Source organism: Chiloscyllium plagiosum, unplaced genomic scaffold (assembly GCF_037043375.1).
Source record: "Chiloscyllium plagiosum isolate Xiang-an unplaced genomic scaffold, Cpla_swu_hap1 HiC_scaffold_51, whole genome shotgun sequence".
Classification (NCBI taxonomy): Eukaryota; Metazoa; Chordata; class Chondrichthyes; order Orectolobiformes; family Hemiscylliidae; genus Chiloscyllium; species Chiloscyllium plagiosum.
The window spans coordinates 33,361,162-33,383,024 of NW_028270189.1; the positions used below are offsets into that span (position 1 = coordinate 33,361,162).

A 21,863-nucleotide genomic window follows, 5' to 3' on the forward strand; every position below is an offset into this window, starting at 1 on the left:
CTCAGAGACAGTTACGTCCCTCGCCAGTTGCACAATGTGTTATTCTAAGAAACACTGAAAACTAATTCTCTGAACTCCTCTTCCAATATCACTGTTGTCAGTGTGATTGTCCCAGACTTTGTGAATATTGACCTTTCACTAAATGTTCACCATGCCTTTATTAAAAATTCCAAGGAATTCCTATTTATTGCAGTGACGAGCCATGAAATGCTGTTCGGTGGTTTAAAACTGTTCTGCTGCTTGTGTCCTTGGCAAGTATTAGCCAGAATTTACATTCAGACTGACTCTACTTCATGATCTGATGCCAAATGCTTTCTCTGTAATGCCTTTCTTACCCATTATTGTTAGCGTTGCCCATTTTGTCTGAGTTTCCACAAGGTTGTGAACCATTGAATATTTATGTTCCACTTTTTGTTCGCCCTGGAACCACATCTCCCTGGTGATAAATCCCTTTTATCTCTGTGTCACAAATCCATCTACCTTGTTGCAGAGACCTTGTCCATTAAAAAAAAACATAATTTACTCGTTCCCACAATTTCCTGTCACAAATGGATTTGCTGATCTACAGTTTTAGTTAAACTTTGTCCCATCCTGTTCCTTTCTGTTGTCTTCAGTCACATTTCCATGCTGCTCTGATGCTTCACGTTTTCTCTTTGGATTTGGAAAGCTCCTTTTATCTGAAGCCTGTCCCTGCATCCTCTCTGTCAGTTTAAAGCCCTGTCCATAAATCTACCAACATGATTGGCCAGCACACTGGTCCCAGCACAGTTCCAGTGGAACAATCTGAATGGATTTTTTTTAAAAATCATGTATGGGATGTGGGTGTCTCTGGCTGACTAGCCTTTATTGCCCATCCCTTGCTGCCCTTGAGCTAAGCAGCTGGCTCGCCCATTTCACAGAGTAATTGAGAGGCAAACACTTTGCTGTGGGTATGATGTGCAGACCACATGAGAGTGAACTGTTGTCTTTCTCTGGGCCGCCTAGAGTATAAAAATACCTGGACGGAGGGCAATTTTTCAAATGTGTCCAAGTAAGATTCCTAAATCAATATGCAGAGAGCCCTACTCTACTCAGGCAGGTGCAACACGAGGCCTTCCCTCAGAAAACAAGGTTGGGCAAGTGACTGAAGTGTCATTTGAAGAGCACTTTGGGTCCAGTGCCCACAACTGTCTTCGTTTTAACATAGTTATGGAGAAAGATTAGGAGGTCCACAGATTGAAGAGGAAAACTGTAACAGGGCCAGGTTTGGGGCCATTCTGCAGGCTCTGGCCAGCGTCAATGCTGTGAATATAAAATTGCACAATGCCCAGTTATTATCCAACTCGCTTTGGAAGCGCTCGTGATCACTGAAACAGATGAAAGGCTTAAACTAAATTTGTTTGATTTTATATTCCATGACACTGCCATCCTGTTGCTATAAATTCTGTACCTTAGGATTGTGCTCCACAACCACCTGATGAAGAAGCAGTGCTCTGACAGCTAGTGCTTTCAAATAAACCGGTTGGACTGGAACTGAATGTCGGGTGATTTTTAACTGTGTACATCCCAGTCCGACACCGGCACCTCCACATTATGATTCTAATCGATCGGGTGGGTCTGTTTGAAGGAAAAGGAACAACTGGCAAATGGGAGGCTTTTCAAAGTGTGATCTCAAGAATCCAGGGCCAGTATGGCCCCATTGGGATAAAAGGAAACACTGGCAGGGTTAGGGATCGTTGGCTGATGTGGGATAATAAGGCTCTGGTCTTGAAATGAAACTGCATGCATTGGGTTTAAGCTATCCGTATCTACGTTAAGTCTTCTATTCTTAAAGACACGATCAATCTGTGGAGACCCTACGATCCTCTCAGTCCCCGTAATACTCCTAATCTGCAGAAGTCATTCCAATACCTGTGACTCTTCCAGTCCAGCTCCTACAAGACCCACCATCTATGTGATATCTTTTCATTGCCAGCACCCACCCTGTCAATGTAAGCTCCTCCAACGTCTCCATCCATCTGCTCATTTCCATAATCTTCACCAGATCTTCCATGTGTAAAGATCACGCTCCCCTACAACCCTTCCCACTTTAACCAATCTGGAGGAAGTTACTAATGCTGCCTAATCTGTGAACTGTCTCCAACCAAAATTCATCACCTGGAAAATCTGTATGATTCCTCACCCTCCATGTCTAAATACACTGCAGAACCTAAGCCTTCCTGTTTCTATAAACATCTTCAGTCACGACTACCCTCCATACGTCTAGTTGTTTTTCCAATCTGTACAACCCACGTTTTCTCTGTAATCTGCTCCATTCAAATGAAACATCCCTGTCTGTGTAAAACACCCCATTCTACCAACATCCTTAGCCCTGTAAACTGATCCATTCCTCCCAACCTCCCCATCTCCATGAACACCGGTAGGCCCTATAGCTCTCCACATTTCTGTAACACCCTGTGGGTCTATGCTCCTCCCTCCCTGTGAAAGCACCTCCAGTCCCCAAACCCCTCCCAGTCTGGGTCATCTGCTCCAGATCAGACCATTGCTGTCTCTGTTACCCCAGACAACTTTAGCAACGCCTCCTATTTGTGTCACTTCATTCAGATCGCATCCTCTCCCGCTTCCCGAAACCTCTTGCTGCCATCATAACCCTTGCTATTTAGAAAATGGAATAGCACATTCCAGTACAAGCCCTTCCGCCCTCAATATTGTGCTGACCGTTTATCCTACTCTGAAGATGAAACAAACCTACATACCTTACATATTACTATCATTGATGTGCCTATCCAAGAGTTGCTTAGATGTCTGCAATGTGTCTGAATCTACTACCATGGCTGGCAGTCCATTCCAAGCACGCACCACACTCTGTGTAAATAACATACCAGTCCCTTCCATGCCGACAGAATATCCCAACCCAATCTAGTCCTACCTGCCAGCACCTGGCCCATATCCCTCTGATATCTAAGCTAAACCTTCCGCCAGTTACCTTAAACTTATGTCCCCTTGTGATAGCCATTTCGCCATGGGAAGTAGTCTCTGGTTATCCAGTCTATCTATGCCTCTTATTGCCTTGTACACCTCTATAATGTCACCATTCTTCCTCCTTCGCTCTGATCAGAAAAGCCCTAGCTTCCACAACCTACCTTCTATGGGCATGCCATCCAGTCCAGACAGCATCCTGCTAAATCTCCTCTGCACTGTCTTTAAAGCTTCCACATCCTTCCCATAATGAAGCGAACAGAACTGTTCACAATATTCGAAGTGTGGTCTAACTGGGGTTCTGTAGAGCTGCAGCAAAATCTCACATCTCTTAAACTCAATCCCCCTGCTACTGAAAGCCAACACACCATCCGCCTTCTTAACAGCCTGTCAACTTGCGTGGTAACGTGAAGGACACAGGATCCCTTTGTGCTTGCACGCTGCTAAGATTCCTGCCTTTAACCACGTAAAGGCTTTCTGCAGAATCCTCCAATCTAAAACTATCCCTATCTTTGTAAGTTCCTCCAGTCCCTACAACACTCATAAACTGTGAAACCTCCTCAAGTCCATATATTCCTAATGTCTGCAAAATTCTCCCGTCCTGATGTCCCTCCACATCTCTGTAACCCCCAAAATCCTCCAGTGCTCTTCTGGGGAACATTGCAGAGGAAGGAGGAGTTGGAGGGTCTGGGCCATGTTACGAGGTATGAAGGGCTGCAGAACCTGGAGGATGGGACAGGGGATGGCTTGTGGAACCTGGAGAATATTATGATTTGAACCACAGGTAATTTTTGTTTGGACCATTCAGCCGATCTTACAGTCATAGAGATGTACAGCATGGAAACAGACCCTTCATTCCAACCCAGCCATGCCGACAGGGTATTCCAACCCAATCTAGTCTCACCTGCCAGTACCTGGCCTATCTCCCTCCAAACCCTTTATACTCATATATCCATCCAAATGCTTCTTAAATGTTGCAATTGTACCATCTGTAAGATTGGCTGAAAGATCCAAACAAACATTACCTGTGGTTCAAACCATAACATCCTCCAGGTTCCACAACACATTCATGGTCCCATCCTGCAGATCAGATATCCCAACCCAATGTAGTCCCACCTGCCAGCACCCGGCCCATCTCCCTCTAAACCCTTCCTATTCATATACCCATCCAGATGCCTTTTAACTGTTGCAGTTGTACTAGCCTCCACCACTTCCTCTGGCAGCTCATTCCATTTACGTACTATCCTCTGCATGAAAAAGTTGCCCCTTTTTATCTTTTAAATCTTTATACTCTCACCTAAAGCTCGCCTTATAATTCTGGACTCGCGCACCCCAGGAGAAAGACTTTGTCAATTTTCCCTGTCCATGCCCCTCTTGATTTTATAAACCTCTATCAGGTCACCCTCAGCCTCCGACTCTCCAGGAAAAACAACCATCACCTGTTCAAAGTCTCCCTATAGCTCAACCCTGGCAACGTTGTTGTAAATCTTTTCTGGACCCTTTCAAGTTTCACAAAATCCTTCCGATCGGAAATAGAACAGAGTTGCATGCAGCATTCCAAAAGTGGCCTAACCACTGTCTTATACAGCCGCAACATGACCTCCCAACTCCTGTACTCAATACTCTGACTAATAAAGGAATGCATACCAAGCGCCTTCTTCGCTATCCTAACTACCTGTGACTCTACTGTCAAGGAACTCTGTGTTTCATTTGAAAGATTGCATAGACAGGTAGAGTGGCCCGAGGCCTTCTGGGTAATGCTAGTTCAGTCTAAGCTGGTAGGCAGAGCCACTGAAGTATTTGCAGCGCTGTCTGATGAATGGTCGAGAGATAATGCACATGTCAAACAGGCTATTTTAAGTGCTGATGGATTGCTCATGAAAGGGAAGCCACTACAATTCCCTTTACTGTACGATCGCTATCTGTCAAAGCTCCTTCAGGTCTATATCCTCTGCATTGTTGAAACCTGCTCTCACCATTATTTCCTAACATTGTTGTGTCTCTAAAAGCTTCCCTCTCAGGTTAATCTCCTCCACTGCATACAACACTTCTGGCCTGTGTAATCTCTTCAATTCTTTCAGATCCTACATACCTATGTGTTGGTGTGACTGCTTTGTGGCCATTGTATCCTCATTTATATCTGCAAAAGGCTGTGCTCACTGTTGCACATCCTATGCTCATAAGTGAATCTGGTCTCTCACAAGCCTCTCTACGACTCTCTCCTCCAGTCTCTACAAGCTTCTCTATCCCTGTCGTATCTTGCAGCATGCACACCACTCTCTCTCTCTGACGTACCTTCCAGTGCATAAATTCATCTCTCCTTCTAACTGTATCCAGTCTACACCTTCATCCCTGTCTGTGCAACATCCTCCAGTCTATATCCTCCTCTCTATTGCTGCAGCATTCTCCAGCTTATATCATCTTCCATGTGCTTGCAACATTCTCCAGTCCATACTACCCACCCTTTCCCTGTAATATTCTCCAGTCCATACCATCCTCCCTATCACTGTGATATTCTCCAGATCCAACAACCGTTGTTAAATGTACCACATCTTGGAATCCTGTGAATATTTCTACGCCCTGATCAACATAGTCCATGTAACGATCCACAACCCTATACACATCCCTATCCCTGGAATCTAATCAAAGACGCTTTATCTCTCTAACTTCCTCCAAACAATAAAATGTTTTCTCCTGCGAACATTCTGTAGCAACTGTAACCATGTTTAACCCTGCAACATTGTTGCGCCCCCAAACATCTCTCGCACTCTGTGACCTCTATCCATCCCTCAAAGGCCCTCTCTCAGTGACACGCGCCATGCATTTGCAACAAGGCAGATGGAATGACAGCATTAACTGAAGGGAACAGATATGATCGAACTGTTATTGTGGAGGTGTGGCTGCAGCATGACCATGACAGCAATGTGATTATTGAGGGGTTGTATGGATTTAGGCAGGGTCAGCATCAAACCAAACAAGGTCCTGTTTTGTTGTGAAGAAAGGATGCAGCCAATTTAATCTGGGAATCAAAATATAGAGTCATTTTGAATGGACAGCTTCCAAATAGCAAGGGGGATCTGGAAGATCAAATCACAATCCGTGCTCGTTGGTAAGTTGGATACAATATTTTCTTGGTGATTGTAGTCTGAGGCATGTAGAGTGGTCACTTTCTGATTGGATGTCTGTGGTCAATGATGTTTCACAAGGATCAGTGCTGCGATGTCTGTGTGTAATTTATATCTGTGATTCAGATGAAAAGGTCAGCAGTTTGAGTGGTAATTTTGCAGACGACATTTGGAAAGGCATGTAATGATTAGGGATAGTTAGGGGAATTGTGGATAGTGAGGAAGAGTGTTCAAGGTTGCAGCAGTGTGTCGATCAGCTGGAACGTTGTGCAGAGATGTGGCAAATTGAATTTCATTGGGACGGGTGTGAAGTGATGCATTTATGAAGTCAAATAGAAGAGAGAATTACACTAATTGACGAGTTGGAAACATTGATAAACAGAGAGACATTGGAATCAAATCCATAGCTCCCTAAAAATAACAACAAGACAGGATGTGGTGGTAGAGGGGGAGAATGGTATGCTAACATTTATTGGGCACAGTATTGAGTACAGTCGTTTGCATGTCATGTTGTGACTGAATGAAACTTCATTCGGCCATGTTTGGAAGGTTGCGTGTCGTTCTCATCGACATACCACACGAAGGATGTGGAGGTTTTGGGGAGGTTGCAACAGAGGGTTGGCAGAATATTGTCTGGATGAGAATGTGTTTACTGTAAGGAGGTTGGACGCAGTTGGATTGTTTTGCGTGAGTTTCGGAGACTGAGGGGTGACCTGGTACAGTTATATAGCATTAGGGGAGGCGTGAATAGTGCGGATACTTGGAATCCTCCTTCCAATGTAGAAATATCAAATACTAGGGCGCATCGGTTTAAGGTGAGAGTGAGAAGTTTTAAGTAAGAAGGATGAGGCCAGTTGTCTTTACCGAGAGGGTGGAAGCTTCCCAGGAGGTGGAAGAGGTGGCAACGAGAGCAAACATTTGAAGGGCATTTAGACAGAAACATGAACAGGCAGAGAATAGAGGGATATCGCCCATGTGCAGGCAGATGGGATTAGTTTAGAATAGCATCATGGTCAGCACAGCCATGGTGGACCGAAGGGACTATTACGTTGCTGTACTGTTCGATTTTCTAACTTAACGATATCGACCCTGTCAAAGTCCCTCAGAATCCTGGATGTTTCATTCAATTTCTCTCCCATTCTTCAAAACCCAATGGGTTTAAGGTCAATCTACTCCACCTCTTCTCATTGGAAAATCCCGCCATCTCCAGGATCAGCCGAGTGAACCTTCCAAGGCCTGGCTCTGTACAAGAATATATTTCCTTCGGGCACGCATACTGTTCATTATAATCTAGGTGTGGTCTGACTTGTACCTTGCATCGTTTTAGTAAGACCTCCCTATTTTTAGACTCCGTTCCCTTTGCAATAAATGGCAACATTTGATCTGCCTTCTCTGTGACCTGTTGATCCTGTAAGCTACCTGTTTCAGATAGATTCACAAGGATTCCCAAAACCCTTTGTGCAGTCAGTCTGAAACCAAACGGTGTTAGCCTGACAGTAAGTCGGGAACGTGCTGGAATGTGCTATAAAGAATATGACAATAAATGAGGGGAATATATTTAAATCTGTTGGTTTCTATATTTTGGTGTGGCCTTAAATGGCAGATAGATAAGGGTGGGGGAAGCTAGTTGCGGTAGAGGGATATTTGAAATTTCAGAAGCATTTTGACAAGTTTCAACAAGGGCTAAAAATTAGCTCGGGAGAGAATAGGGCCCCTGAAAGGTCAATGAGGCTGTCGGTGTGGAATCACTGCTGATGGGTGAGATACTGAAAACATATTTTGCGTTCGGATTTACTACGGAGAAAGACATGGAAGCTCGGGAACTTAGGAAAATACATAGTGATGTCTTGAAAAGAATTCACATTGGAGAAGAGGAGGTGCTGGATGTCTTAAAATGATAAAGGTTAGATAAAACCTTGGGACATGATCAGATGTATCCCAGCGCCTTGTGAGAAGCGAGGGAGAAAATTGCAGGGCCCCTACCTGAGATATTTGCATCATCAACCCATCAACAGCCACTACAGACCAGTGAGACTGATGCAGGAGTGGTAAGTTGTTGGAGGAGATTCTGAGGGAAACGATCATCATGCCTTTGGAAAGGGAAGGACAGATTAACGATCGTCAGCATGCCTTTGTGCACGGGAAATCATGCCTCAAATGTGAGTGTGGAGGTAGACAAGTGAGAGATCAAAGCAGAGCAGTACACGATGTCCACATGAACTTTATCAAGGCCTTTGACAAGGTTCTGCTCGCAGACAGGATAGTAAGTTTAGATCACACATAACCAGGGAGCGCTACACCAACTGGATACAAAACAGATTGACGGTAGGTGACAGAGCATGTTCATAGAGGGTTGCCGCTCAAACTGCAGGCCTGTGACCAACGATGTGCCATGGGGTTCGGTGCTGGGTCACTGTTGTGCATCATTTATATAAACAGTTTGGATGATAACACAGGAGTCATGGTTAGCAAGTTTGTGAGTGAGACTGAAATTGGTGATAATGTGGACAGTGAAGAGGGTTATCGAAGAGTACAATGGAATCAACTGTACTGCTAGGCCAGTGAGGTTAGGAATAGCAGGTGGAGAAATGCAAGATGTTGTATTGTGGTAAAGCAGACCAGGCTGGACTTGTACAATTAATGTTCGGGCCCTGGGTACTGTTGTCAATCAGTGACCCAGGGACACAGGTACACAGTTTTTTGAAAGTAGCGTCATGGGTAGACAGACTAGTGAAGCAGGCGCTTGGGATGGTTCCCCTTCATTGGGCAGAGCATTGAGAGTATGAGTTGGGTGTATCTGTACAGGACATTAGTGAGGCCTCTGTATAAGCATTGTTGATTATCTGGTAAAAAATCAACTTGTTCACGTATGTCCATACGGAGGGACAACTGGCATTCTTACATGGTCTGGCTTACATGTGACTCCAGTCCCACAGCAATATGGCTGACTCTGAGCTGCCTCTGGGCAATTAGCAGTGGGGTAATGCATGCTGGTCCATCCGGTGACATCCTCAGACCATGAATGAATCAATGAAAATACAGATGTCCATCCCTACCTCTGCAAACAGCTCTAGCTGCAGCAATTCGTACTGGCTTTGTAACATTGTTCAGGCCTTTGTCCCTCTCTGTAACACTCTCACAACCTCCAGCAGCTTCACCTTTCCCTGTTCCGATCATCTCATTAAACACTAGCAACGTTTCCTCTTCCTACTGCACTCCTCCTGCTCGGAGACTCCCTAGCGATCTCTTTAACCAATGCGTCCGCATTTCTAAACGTTGGCTTCTTCAGAATTGTTAGTTTTTTTTTCATCTCTTAATCAACTCTGGTAAGTCCTGGACCAAGATCGTCCAAAGTGGGGGAGGAGCATTGGGAAGGTGTTGAGCACTTCGAGACTTTCTGTGGGGAAAATGGGAATCCAGGAGAAAACAGCACAAGGAGTACGTGACCACACCAACGCCCCACCCACCCCATTCCCATGGTCACCTTCTGCAATAGAGTGTAACAGAATCTGTGGAAGGCCACATCGGTCTGTACAGCCAACTCCAGAACCCACCCCGACCCCCCCCCCCCACCCCCACCCAGAGTGGGAGAGAGTCAGCCTCGTCTGTGACCCACCGCCAAAGAGATGATGAGATAGGAAGGTTGAATCCCCTCACAATTATCCCAGTGCCTTTGTTACAAATTCAAACAATTCCCTGTTAATGCAATGTCTAATAATGTGATATCACTCAGTATCTCTCCATGTGGTATCCCTCGCTGTGTCAGTCTATTTGCTGCCTCTGTCAGCATTTCTCCCTCTTACAGATGGTCTGAGATCCTGAGTCAACAGAATTGTCCACTCCACAGAGACGCAGCAGCACGGGCAAGGGATGGAGGCTGGGATTTTCAAGATCTCTGCTGGACTCAGTGCCACTCTGCATAAGTTATCCCCATTGCATCAGTCTAATTTCCCATTCTGTCTATTTCTGTCTCATGCAGGTAATCAGGATCTTCCTAACTCCTGTCTCATCCATCGCCTCATTGAAGCTGGTTGGTCAGCCAGAGAGAGATGGAGAGGGAGATCTGGTGCCTTCAGTAAATCCTGCAGCCGGTAAGATCGCTCACAGTAAACAGTACAGGGTGGAGGTAGTTGACTTCTATATTCTGACCTGGAAGACCGGGCATAGATGCAGAGCTGGGCAAGGAACAGCAACATTCTAGGCTTCATTCCCACCATCTTGTGAGGGTCCTGCTTTCACCTCTGCTGTACTGGTCCTCAATGCGACAGCACAGGGGATCGCAGGCATCAATCCTGGCCCATGCTGTGTTAGTTATCTCTGTAATATTCTCAGTCCCGATAATCCTTCCTCTGTTGGAATCTCCTCTAGTCCACACAATTCTCTCTCTCTTTGTCCCTGACTCTGTCAGGTTCTCCAATCCCTAACACACTAATTCCAAAACTTCTCCAGTAAATACTAAATTCCTTCATCCCTGTAAACCCTGACAGTCCTGTCTATCCCTGTTAGCTCCTCCCACCAATACCACCCTCGATGTCAATGTATTTGTCTTTAACCTTTCCATCAGTCCCTACCTATGTAATCTTCTCCAGCTCCTACAACCCTTCCTTAGTTGTGAAAAGTTAGTAATCTCCTTATCCTTCTCCAATTCTTTGATCTTTATCTTGTTTAATTTCGCCCTCAGTCCCGGCACTATACCCCTCCCGACCACAGGAACCTCTTTCAGTTTGTGTAACCCTCCCCTTTTGTGTAACTGTCTCCAACCCAGTAACCTGGCATTCTCCATTGTCTTTCTATCTCTGTAGTCTCCAAAACCTAGAAACCGCCTTATATCTGTAAACGTCTTCTGTCACTACAACCTTCCATATCTCTGTTAGTATACACAATATTCTCCTAGATTAAACAGCTCTCTGTCTGTGCCTGTCAGGCTCCCTGCCTCTCGCTACATCCATCCCTATCCCTATCTCCAGAATCTAATCCAGCTCCCTCTATCTCTGTACGTTCCTCCAATCCCCAAACCCCTTTGTCCCACTGACATTCTTGACCAGATGTAACACTGTTTTACTCTAACATCCTCGAGTTCCTGTAAGTCTTGAGTCTCTGTAACCTCTACCAATCTGTTCAACCCCTCCCCCTCCACCGCCACTACTGAGGCATGACTCCCTGTATTCGCCATAAGGCAGATGGAATGACAGTGAACAGATATGATGGAACATTCTTTCTGGAGATTTAGCTGCAGAATGACCATCGATGGGAGGTGAATACTGAAGGATTGTTTGGATAGAGTCATAGAGTCAGAGAGATGTTCAGCATGGAAACCGACCCTTCTGTCCAACCATCCATGCTGAGCAGATATCCCAACCCAATCTAGTCCCAATCGGCAGACTAGGCAAAAAGCCAACAAGTTGTGAAGGAAGGATGAGGTTAATGCATTAATGAGACAGTCATGTGGATTTCAATATGAAAAGTGGAGCTGAGAATAACCAAGCAGCAGCAACTGTTAACAGGAATTCTTTTATAGGCACCAAACAGTGATGGGAATGTCAATATGGTTACAGTCAGGACACTGAATATACTTATGGCAAGGGCAGTTCAGTAACTGTGTCTGACAGTGGTCTCCGTGCCAACTGATGCAGCAACGAGACTGTTGGATTTAATTTGTTGGTGTGAAGAGAAATGGCAGGATTGTAAGGGTGTGGGAGGGGTGTAGCAGTATAGGGGATATGGTGCATTTGAATTATCAGAAGCCTTTATGCAAGCTTTAATAAGGGCTAAAGAGTAACTTGGGAGAGAATAGGGTACCTTTAAAGATCAATAAGGTCACCCATGTGTGGAACCAGAGCAGATGGGTGAGATATTAGACAAAACAGTCTTGTCAGTATTTACTGTGGCGAAAGATATGGAAGCTTGGGAACTTGGGGAAATAAATAGTGATGTCTTGGAAAGAATCCTCACCAGAGAACAGAAATTGCTGAAATCTTGAAACAAATAAAGGTAGATCAGTCTTCAGTAGCTCATTAGATCGATCCTAGGATATTGTGGGAAGCTCGGGAAGAGATTACAGAGTCTCTAACAGAGATATTTATATTATTAACAGACACAGTGAGATGTTGGAAGACTGGAAGTTGGCTAATGCTGTTCCATCATTTCTGGACTGCAGGGAAAAGCCAGGAAATTACAGCCCCGTGAGCCCAGTGATGGGGAAGTTGTTGGAGGAGATTTTGAGATAAAGGAGCTCCTTACACTTACAAAGGCAAGAGCTGATTCGAGATGGTCAGCAGGGCTTTGTGAGTGGAAAACCATGTTTCACAAACCGGATTGACTCTTCGAGGAGGTGGCCAAAGATAGATGAAGGCAGAGCAGTCAACGTTGTCCACATGGACTTTGGCATCTGGTCAAGAGGAAGAAGGGAGCTTACTTAAGGTTGAGGAAGCAAGGATCAGACAGGTCTCCAGAGAGTTACATTGGATGGCACTGTGCCTCAGTGGTTAGCACTGCTACCTCATAGCACCACGGACTCCATTTCGATTACAGCCTCAGGCGACTGTCTGTGGGGTGTTTGCGCATTCTCCCTGTGGATTTCCTCCAGGTGCTCCGGTTTCCCCCCCCCCCACAGCTCAAAAATGTGCCAATTCGGTGGCTCAGCCATGCTAAATTACCCATAGTGTTCAGGAATGTGTAGGTTTGGCGCATTAGTCAGGGCAAATGGAGAGTAATAGGGTGGGGGAATGGGGCTGGGTTGGATACTGTTTGGAGGGTTGATATGGAGTTGTTGGGTCAAACAGCCTGTTTCAACACAGTAGGGATTCTCTGAAGGTACCATGAAGGAACCGAGAGATATAATGAGGGCAACTAGAAGGAGGCATTAAAGAGCATTGTTGGGAAGGATTAAGGAAAACCGCGAGGCATTCTCAACTTATGCGAGGAACAAGAGCAAGGCCAGAGTGAGGATAGGGCCGGTCAGGGATAGTGGAAGGAACTTGTGTCTGGAGTCACAGGAGGGAGGGGAGGCCCTTAATGAATACTATGCCTCAGTATTCACTGCTGAGAGGGACCTTGTCGTTTGTGAGGACAGCGTGAAACAGGCTGATGTACGTGAACAGGTGGATGTTAAGAAGGAGGATGTGCTGAGAATTTTGTGAAAGATAAGGATAGATAAGTCGCTGAACCAGACTGGATGCGTCCAAAGTTACTACAGGAACCAAGGGAGTGGATTGCTGCGAACCTGGTGATGACCTTTGCAGTCTCACTGTCCACTAGAGTCGGACCAGATGATTGGAGGCAGGAAAATATTATTCCCTTGTTCAGGAAAGGGAATAGGGATAATCCTGGGAATTGCACACGTGTCAGTCTTATGTCTGTGGTGTGCAGATTATTGGAGAGGACTCTGGGAGACAGGATTTATTATTCCTTGGAAAACCATAGTTTGATTGGAGATAGTCAGCATGGTTTTGTAAGGGGCAGGTCATGCCTTACAAGTCTTATTGAATCTTTTGAGAATGTGACAAAACATCTTTATGGCTCATTCAGAAAGTATGGAGGCATGGGGTACAAGGAAACCTGTCTGTCTGGATACAGGATTACTGGCCCACAGAAGACAGAGGGTGATGATTGATGGAAAGCAATCATCCTGGAGCTCAGTGACCAGTGGTTTTCTGCAGGGAGAGGTTACAGGACCTCTGCTATTTGTGAGTTTATGAATGACTTGGATGTGTGATTGAAAGAGGGGTTAGTAAGTTTCCCGATGACACCAAGGTTGGTGGAGAGGTTGATAGTATGGAGGGCTGTTGTAGATTGCAACGGAACATTGACAGGATGCAGAGTTGGGCTGAGAAATGGCAGATGGAGTTCAATCTGGGAAAAGTGTGAAGTCATTCATTTTGAAGATTGAATTTGAATGCAGAATACAGAGTTAAAGGCAGGATCTTTGGCAGTCTGGAGGAACAGAGAGGGATCTTGGGTTCCAAGTCCCTAGATCCCTCAAAGTAGCCACCCAAACTGATTGACTTGTTAAAAGCAATATATTGTGTGGGATTTCATTAGTTTGGGGATTGAGTTTTAAAGCTGTGAGGTTATGCTGCAGCTCTATAGAGCCCTCGTTCGACAATACTTGGAATATTGTGTTCAGTTTTGGTCCCTTCATTGCAGGAAGGAAGTGGAAGCTTTAGAGAGGGGAAAGAGGAGATTTACCCGTGTGCTGCCTGTACTGGAGAGTATGTGTAATGATGAACGTTTGAGGGAGCTAAGGCTTTTCTCATTGGAGTGAAGAAGGGTGAGGGGTGACTTGGCAGAAGTGAACAAGGTGATGAGAGTCTTGAAAGAGTGACTAGAGAGAGATATTTTTTACCCTCATATAAATAGTTATTTCAAGGGGGTATAAGTTTCGGGTGATTAGAGGATGGTTAAGGGGAGATTTCAGAGGTAGGTTCATTACATACAGAGTGATGGCTGACTGGAATGCATTGCCAGCGGTGGTGGTAAAATTAGATGCATGAGGGTCATTTAATATATTTCTGGATAGGCACATGGATGATAATAAAATGAAGAGTATGGAAGTTAAAGTCATAGAGAGGTACAACATGGAAACAGACACTTCAGCCCAACCTGTCCATGCCGACCAGACATCCCAACCCAATCTAGTCCCACCTTCCAGCACCCGGCCCATATCCCTCCAAACCTCTACTATTCATATACCCATCCAAATTCATCTTAAATGTTGCAATTGTACCAGTCTCCACCACATCCTCTGACAGCTCATTCCATACACGTACCACCCTCTGATGAAAAAGTTGCCCCTTAGGTCTCTTTGATATCTTTCCCCTTTCATCTATAACCTATGCCCTCTAGTTCTGGACTCCCCAACCCAAGGGAAAATACTTTGTCTATTTACCCTATCCATGCCCCTCATAATTTTGTAAACCTCTATAATGTCACCCCTCAGCCTCCGATGTTCCAGGGAAAACAGCCCCAGCCTGTTCGGCCTCTCCCTTTAGCTCAAATCCTTCAGCCCTGGCAACATCCTTGTAAATCTTTTCTGAACAATTTCAAGTTTCACAACATCCTTCCGATAGGATGGAAACCAAAATTGCACGCAATATTCCAACAGTGGCCTAACTAATATGTTGTACTGTCGCAACATGACCTCCCAACTCCTGTACTCAATACTCTGACCAAAAAACGAAAGCATAACAAACGCCTTCTTCATTATCCTATCTATCTGCGACTCCACTTTCAAGGTGCTATGAACCTGCACCTCAAGGTCTCTTGGTTCACAAATACTCCCTACGACCTTACCATTAAGTGGATAAGTCCTGGGTAATAAGCTCAGATCAGTGTAAAAGGTTATGGAGTTCAGGAGGAGCTAGTCAACTGGACAGAAAATGGGGATTGATGGTAGGAGACAGAGGGTGGTGTGGGACATGCTGTTTTTCTGATTGGAGGCATATGACCAGCGGTGTAGTGGGTCCGCTGTTGTTTGTCATTTGGATAAATGGTTTGGATGGGAATATTGGTTTCCTGGTAAGTAAGTTTTTTAAGTGACACTGAAATTGGTGGTAAACTGGACAGTGATGACGGTTATCTGTGATACAACAGGATGAACAGTACTGCTGGGATACTGGGCTTAAGAATAGCAGATGGAGTTTAATTAGATAAATGTGAAGTGTTCCATTTTGGAGAAACAAACCAGGGTGGGACTTGTACAGTTATTGTTTGGGCACTGGGAATGTTGTCAGTCTGTGACCCAGGGATGCAGGTACACAGTTCTTTGAAAGTGGTGTCACAGGTAGACAGGCTGGTGAAGCAGGCATTTGGTATGGTTTCCTTCATTGGGCAGAACATTGAGAGTAGGAGTTGGGACGTCATGTATCTGTACAAGACATTGGTCAGGTCACCATAAAAGCGTTGTTGATCAGTGGGAAGAACTCATCTGGTTCACTGACCTCCTTTTGTGTAGAACATCTGACATTTTAACCTGGCCTGGCTAAAAAATGATTCCAGACCCATTGCAATATGGCTAACTCTGAGCTGTCCTCTGGGGAATTAGCAGTGACACCCACATCCCATGAATTTATAAATAAAAATACATATGTCCCTCCCTATCTCTGCAAACCCCTTCAGCTGCAGCAATCCGTACTGGCTTTGTAACACAGTGCAGGCCCTGACCACTCTCTATAACACTCTTACCACCTCCGGCACTTTCACCTCTCCCTGTTCCTTTTGTGACATTGAACCCTGACACTGATTCCCCTTCCCACTGCCCAACTCCTGCTAGCAGAACCTTTGAAATCCCTTTAACACTAACTGCTAACACTCTCTCACTGCAGGATTTTAAGTCCTTTTTGATGATCTTCTAATCCTCATAATCTAATATGATACATTTTGTCCTGAGTGAGGGGCCGGTGGGAATTTCTTGCTGAGGTTTTGTCTGTTTCAGTGGAATTTTCTTTTGTTGAGTGATTTACACTGTCCTTTCAAATGGTTTCCACTGTTCTTATACAGGCACATATTTCAGTTTGTTTCGCCTCTTTACCTTGGTCAGTTCTCATCTCAAACCCATGTCATTGGCTGTTTTTGTTTCTAGTTGTAGCGTGTCCTTTCTGTGATTCACTTTAAAACATTATATTTCTTTAAACTGCACTTCATCACAATTTCCCTGAGTGTCTCTCCAGGTGGCATTTCTCATTCACTAAGTTTGATCGCACAACGATCGCTCTGAGATAGTTATGTCCCTAGCCAGTTGCACAATTTGTTATTCAAAGAAACAATGAAAAATGTTTCTCTGACCTACTCTTCCAATATCACTGTTGTCAGTGTGAATGTCCCAAATTATGGGAATATTGAAGTTTCCCAAAATTATCACAAAGTGTTTGTTAAAAAATTGCAAAGAGTTCCTGTTTAATGCAGTGATGAGCAATGAAATGCTGTTCGGTGTCTACAACTGTTCTGCTCCTTGTGTCCTTGGCAAATAGTAGCCAGAATTTACATTCAGACTAACTCTACTTCATGATCTGAGGTCAAATGATTTCTCTGCACTGCCTTTGTTATCCATTATTGTTAGCGATACCCATTTTGCCTGAGTTTCCACAAAGTTGTGATCCACTGAATATTTATGTCCACCTTTTGTTCATCCTGTAACCATGTCTCCCTGGTGTCTAGATTTATTTTATCTCCTTGTCACAAATCAATCTACCTTATTGAAGAGAGTTAAAAATCACACAACACCAGGTTATAGTCCAAAAGGTTTTATTGGAAGCATACTAGCTTTCGGAACGATGCTCCTTCATCAGGTGATAGTGGAGGGCTCGATCGTAACATGGAATTTATAGCAAAAATTTACAGTGTGATGTAACTGAAATTATACATTGAAAAATTGATTGTCTGTTAAGCCTTTCATCGATTAGAATACAGTGACAGTTTCACTTCGTTCATGTGTAAATCACAAAACATTTTTTAAGTTGCATTCTCAGGTTAGCTGTCAACAATGGTGATAGCTAGACAATATGTTGAAGGTGTTAGCCCCCTGTGTTCTCTGTCTATGCCCTGATGTTTAGATTGATTCTAATCTAAAAAGTGAGATAACAGACTTTTACATAAATTCATGCAGTTTTTGAGCTCAGGATTCTACATGAATGCATGCAGTTTTTGAGCAAAGTACAATGTAACTCTGCAATTACAAATTCACCGCACAAAATATATATGTGTGTCTGTGGGTCTTTGCCTGCCTGTGTGTGTCTGTCTGGGGTGGGGGTTGTGAGTGTCAGAAAGTGTGTGTGTAGTGAGTGCAGAGTGACTTAAGTCTGTGAGGGGGTGCATGTGTGAGTGTGGGGGTGTGTGTCTATAAGGGTGTCTGTGTAAGGGTGTGGGTGTCTGTGTGCACGTTTGTCTGTACCTGTGTATGTGAGAGTGTGTGTGAGTAGGAATATCTGTGTGTGTGGAGTGCAATGGTGATCACATGTAATGTGACATGAATCCAATGTCCCGGTTGAGGCCCTCCCTATGGGTACCGAACTTAGCTATCAGCCTCTGCTCAGCCACTTTTTTCCCTGCTGCCTGTCCCGAAGTCCATCTTGGAGGATGATCACCTGAAGGTCCGATGCTGAATGGACTGGACCACTGAAGTGTTCCCCAACTGGGAGGGAACCCTCCTGTCTGTTGATTGTTGTGCAGTACCCATTCATCCGTTGTCGTAGCCTTTGCTTGGTTTCCCAATGTACCATGCCTCTGGGCATCCTTATCTGCAACGTATAAGATAGACAACGTTGGCTGAGTCACATGAGTACTTGCCATGTACAAGGTGGGAGGTTTTCCCACACATAATAGTGGTATCTGTATCCACAATCTGACACCTCTTGCAGCGTCTACCGTGACAGGGTTGTAAGGAGTTGTCCTGAGGGCCATCCGCTTTATCCTCGATTACAACGTCTTCACTGTCAACTTTGCCACACTCCAGCCTTTCTAGAACATCACGCATGGCTATCAATGGTAAAAATATCTTTGCTAGGGGCTCCATAATGTTCTGTGATATAATTAATCAGGTCCTGGGGCTTTCCATAGTTTTGTGTTTTAAAACCTTCTATAACATGCACTCTTTTCAAGTCATAGATATATCTCGCATGGAAATAGACCCTTCGGTCCAACTCGTCGATGCTGACCAGAAGATGTAAATAAATCCATCCCATTTACCAGCATTTGGCCCATGTACTTCTAAACCCTTATTATTCATATACCCATCCAAATATCTCTTAAACGTTGTATAGTATCAGTATCTGCTACTTTCTCTCTCAGCTCATTCCATACACATACCACCGTGTGCATTAAAAAAAAACTGTCCCTTCAGTGCCGTTTAAACATTTCCCCTTTAACCTATGGCCTCTAGTTTTGGACTCTCCAACCCCTGGGAAAATATCTTTTTGTTTACCCAATCCATATACCTCATGTTTATATAAACCTCTGTCAGGTCACCCCTCAGTCTGTGATGCTCCAGAGAATATAACCCCAGCTTATTCAGCAACAACCCTGGCAACATCTTGTCAATCTTTTCCGAACACTTTCAACTTTCACAACATCCTTCATATAGCGGTGATACTGGAATTGCTGAGAACTCCAAATGTATTCTAACGTATTGCTCTTGTTCCCTGAGTTCCCCAATCTTTGTCCACAGTAAGTTCTGGAGTAAAAAATGTGTTTAAGGTCTTAGCCATATCCTGCGGTTCCACACACCAATGGTCTCATTGATCTTTAAGGGACACTATTTTGTCTCGAGTTATTCTTTTACTCTTAATATATATATATACAATCACTTTTGGATTCTCCTTATCATTCTCTGCTGAGGCTATTTCATGTACCCTTTCTGCATTCCTGATTTCTACCCAAAGTGTATTCCTAAAGTCCCTGTGATCCTCAGGGATTCCCTTGATCGAGCTGGCTATACCTGACATGTGCTCCCTTTTCCTTGACCAGACCCTCAATAGACAGCCAGTGTTTCCTAATGCTGTCAGCATTGGCCTGCACACAAACAGGAACATGCTGGTGGTGATCGCTCAATTTATCTCACTTTTAAAATATTCTCACTTGCCAGACTTCCCTTTCCCTGCAAATAGTGGTATCTGTATTCCCAATCACCTTTTGAGAGTTCCTGGCTAATATTATCAAGATTAGTCTGGCCCCATTTTATAACTTGAACCTGTGGATCCGCCCTGTCCTTTTCCATCGCTATTTTTAGACTAATAGACTTGAGTCACTTTGGCAAAATGCTTTCCCACTCACACCTCAGTCCCTTTCCCTACCTTGTTTCCCAAGGGGAGGTCAGGTTTTGCCCCTTTCTCTTTTCAGGCCATTTACATATTGATTGGGAGTTTTCTGGAACACAATCACTAAATTCCTCCCTTGCAAACACTGAACACTGGCACTTCCAGTCGAGGTTTGGAAAAGTTAAAAACCCCAACCATAACAGCCCTATTATTATGATTGATATTTGAGATCTCCTGATATGTTTGTTCCTCAGTCTGCTACTGATTATTCGGGGTCAGTAGGACAATCGTGTCAGAGTAATGACCCATTCTTATTTCTCAGTTCCACTAACATAGCTTCACTGGGTGATCCTACAGAAATATCCTCTCTAGGTACTGATGTAATGATTCATGCAATCATTAACCACTACCACGCGTCCTCTCTTGCCTTCCCTTCGATGCTTCCTGTAGCATCTCTACCTTGAAACAATGAGTTGCCAGTCCTGTCCCTCCATCAGCTGTGTTTCTGTAATAATTATAATATCCCAGTCCCATGTTCCAATCCATGCCCCGAGTTCATCTTCCTAAGCTGTCAGGCCCCTTGCATTGAAATAAATGCAGTTTAATCATCAGTTCCCCCTCTCCTATTTCCTGCTATGTTCTAGCCTGCCTTGTCTGCTGAAATTGCTGTCTTTAACTTGGGCACCAACCTTAACCTTCTTTCTGGCCTTATGACTGTTTAAGGTGCAGCACCCTGCCAGATTTGATTATATCCTCTCAAGCAGCTCTAACAATTCGCCCCATCAGGATGTGGGTCCCCCTCCTGCTCCCAGTTCAGGTGCATTCCCCACCCTGTCAACCTGTGCTGACACCTTCAGACATCCAGACACTTGCCCACCTGTGCTCCTCAGTTCTCCAGGAGGACCTACCCTTCATGATGCATATCCTTCGCTTGTGAGACTTCCCATACTGCATTACCTCACAGTGATCAGAAGTAAACTCCATCTGCCATTACTCAGAGTGTGTTCAACTCTGAGTATGACTAACTTCATCCAGTCTACCCAACCGTCCCTACCTCTAATTGTCGAGAGAATGCACAACTCTCCCTATTGCGTTAACCTCCTCCAGTCCCTCTCATGGACACCATCTATGTAAGCCTCTCCTGTTCCTGACTATATTTTCCTTCTGTTCCACTAAACCCTTGTGAACTTTGTGACCTAGTCCAATCTCTGCAGTGCTCTGTATAATCAGCCTCACTGTGCCTGGAACCTGGCTTCAATTCTAGCCTTGGCCAACTGTCTGTGTGGACTTTGCATGTTCTCCCCCTGACTGTGTGGGTTTCTTCCGGGTGCTCTGGTTTCCTGCCATAGCCCAACATTTTAACGATACGTGGATTGGCCATCATAAATTGACTGTAGTATTCAGGCAAGTGTAGTTTAGGTGAGTTCACCATGAGGAATGCAGTGTTTATTAGACAGGGAGAGGGATGGATCTGGTTAGGATGCTCTTTAGAGGGTTGGTGTGGACTTGTTGAGCCGAATGGCCTGTTTCCATACTGGAGATTCTATTCAGGTTATTGTCCAGTCCTGTCAACCATTCCTGTCTCTTGAACCTTGCCTCATCCCCAATACTCTCCATATATGTATAATCTCCAACAGTTTCTAAAACATTCCTTGGCGATGTAAGCTTCTCCAGTCTTTACAAAGATCGATATGACTGTCACATCTTCCTGCTCTTAGAACCCTCTCTGCACTATTGCCATTCGTTACAGCACTCCCATCTTGAAACCCCCCAAAACATGTATATCTATGTAAACTCATCTGGACTGTCTATACTTACTTTTGGCAATCCCGTTCTGAGACTTTCTCTGTATCAAAAAATTCATTAAGTGTAGATAACCCTTATTGCTGTAACCTCCCTTCAGCCTTACAGCACTGAGGACATGTAGAACCTCTTTTCAAACAGACAGCCATCTCTGTGTCTGTAATTTCCTCCACTCCCCATGATACATTCTGTCTGAGCTCCTCTGTAGTCCATTAAACACTCTTTAACA

General features: G+C 44.5%; 1 long non-coding RNA gene across 1 annotated transcript in view; it reads left to right on the top strand.

Annotated features, from left to right (window-relative positions):
• Positions 1-21,863, top strand: part of LOC148135139 (uncharacterized) — a 42,535-nt gene that overhangs the window by 7,788 nt on the left and 12,884 nt on the right. The window contains exon 2 of the long non-coding RNA XR_015755422.1: positions 10,063-10,174. This is a non-coding gene — a long non-coding RNA (uncharacterized LOC148135139). The remainder of the gene's footprint in view (positions 1-10,062; positions 10,175-21,863) is intronic.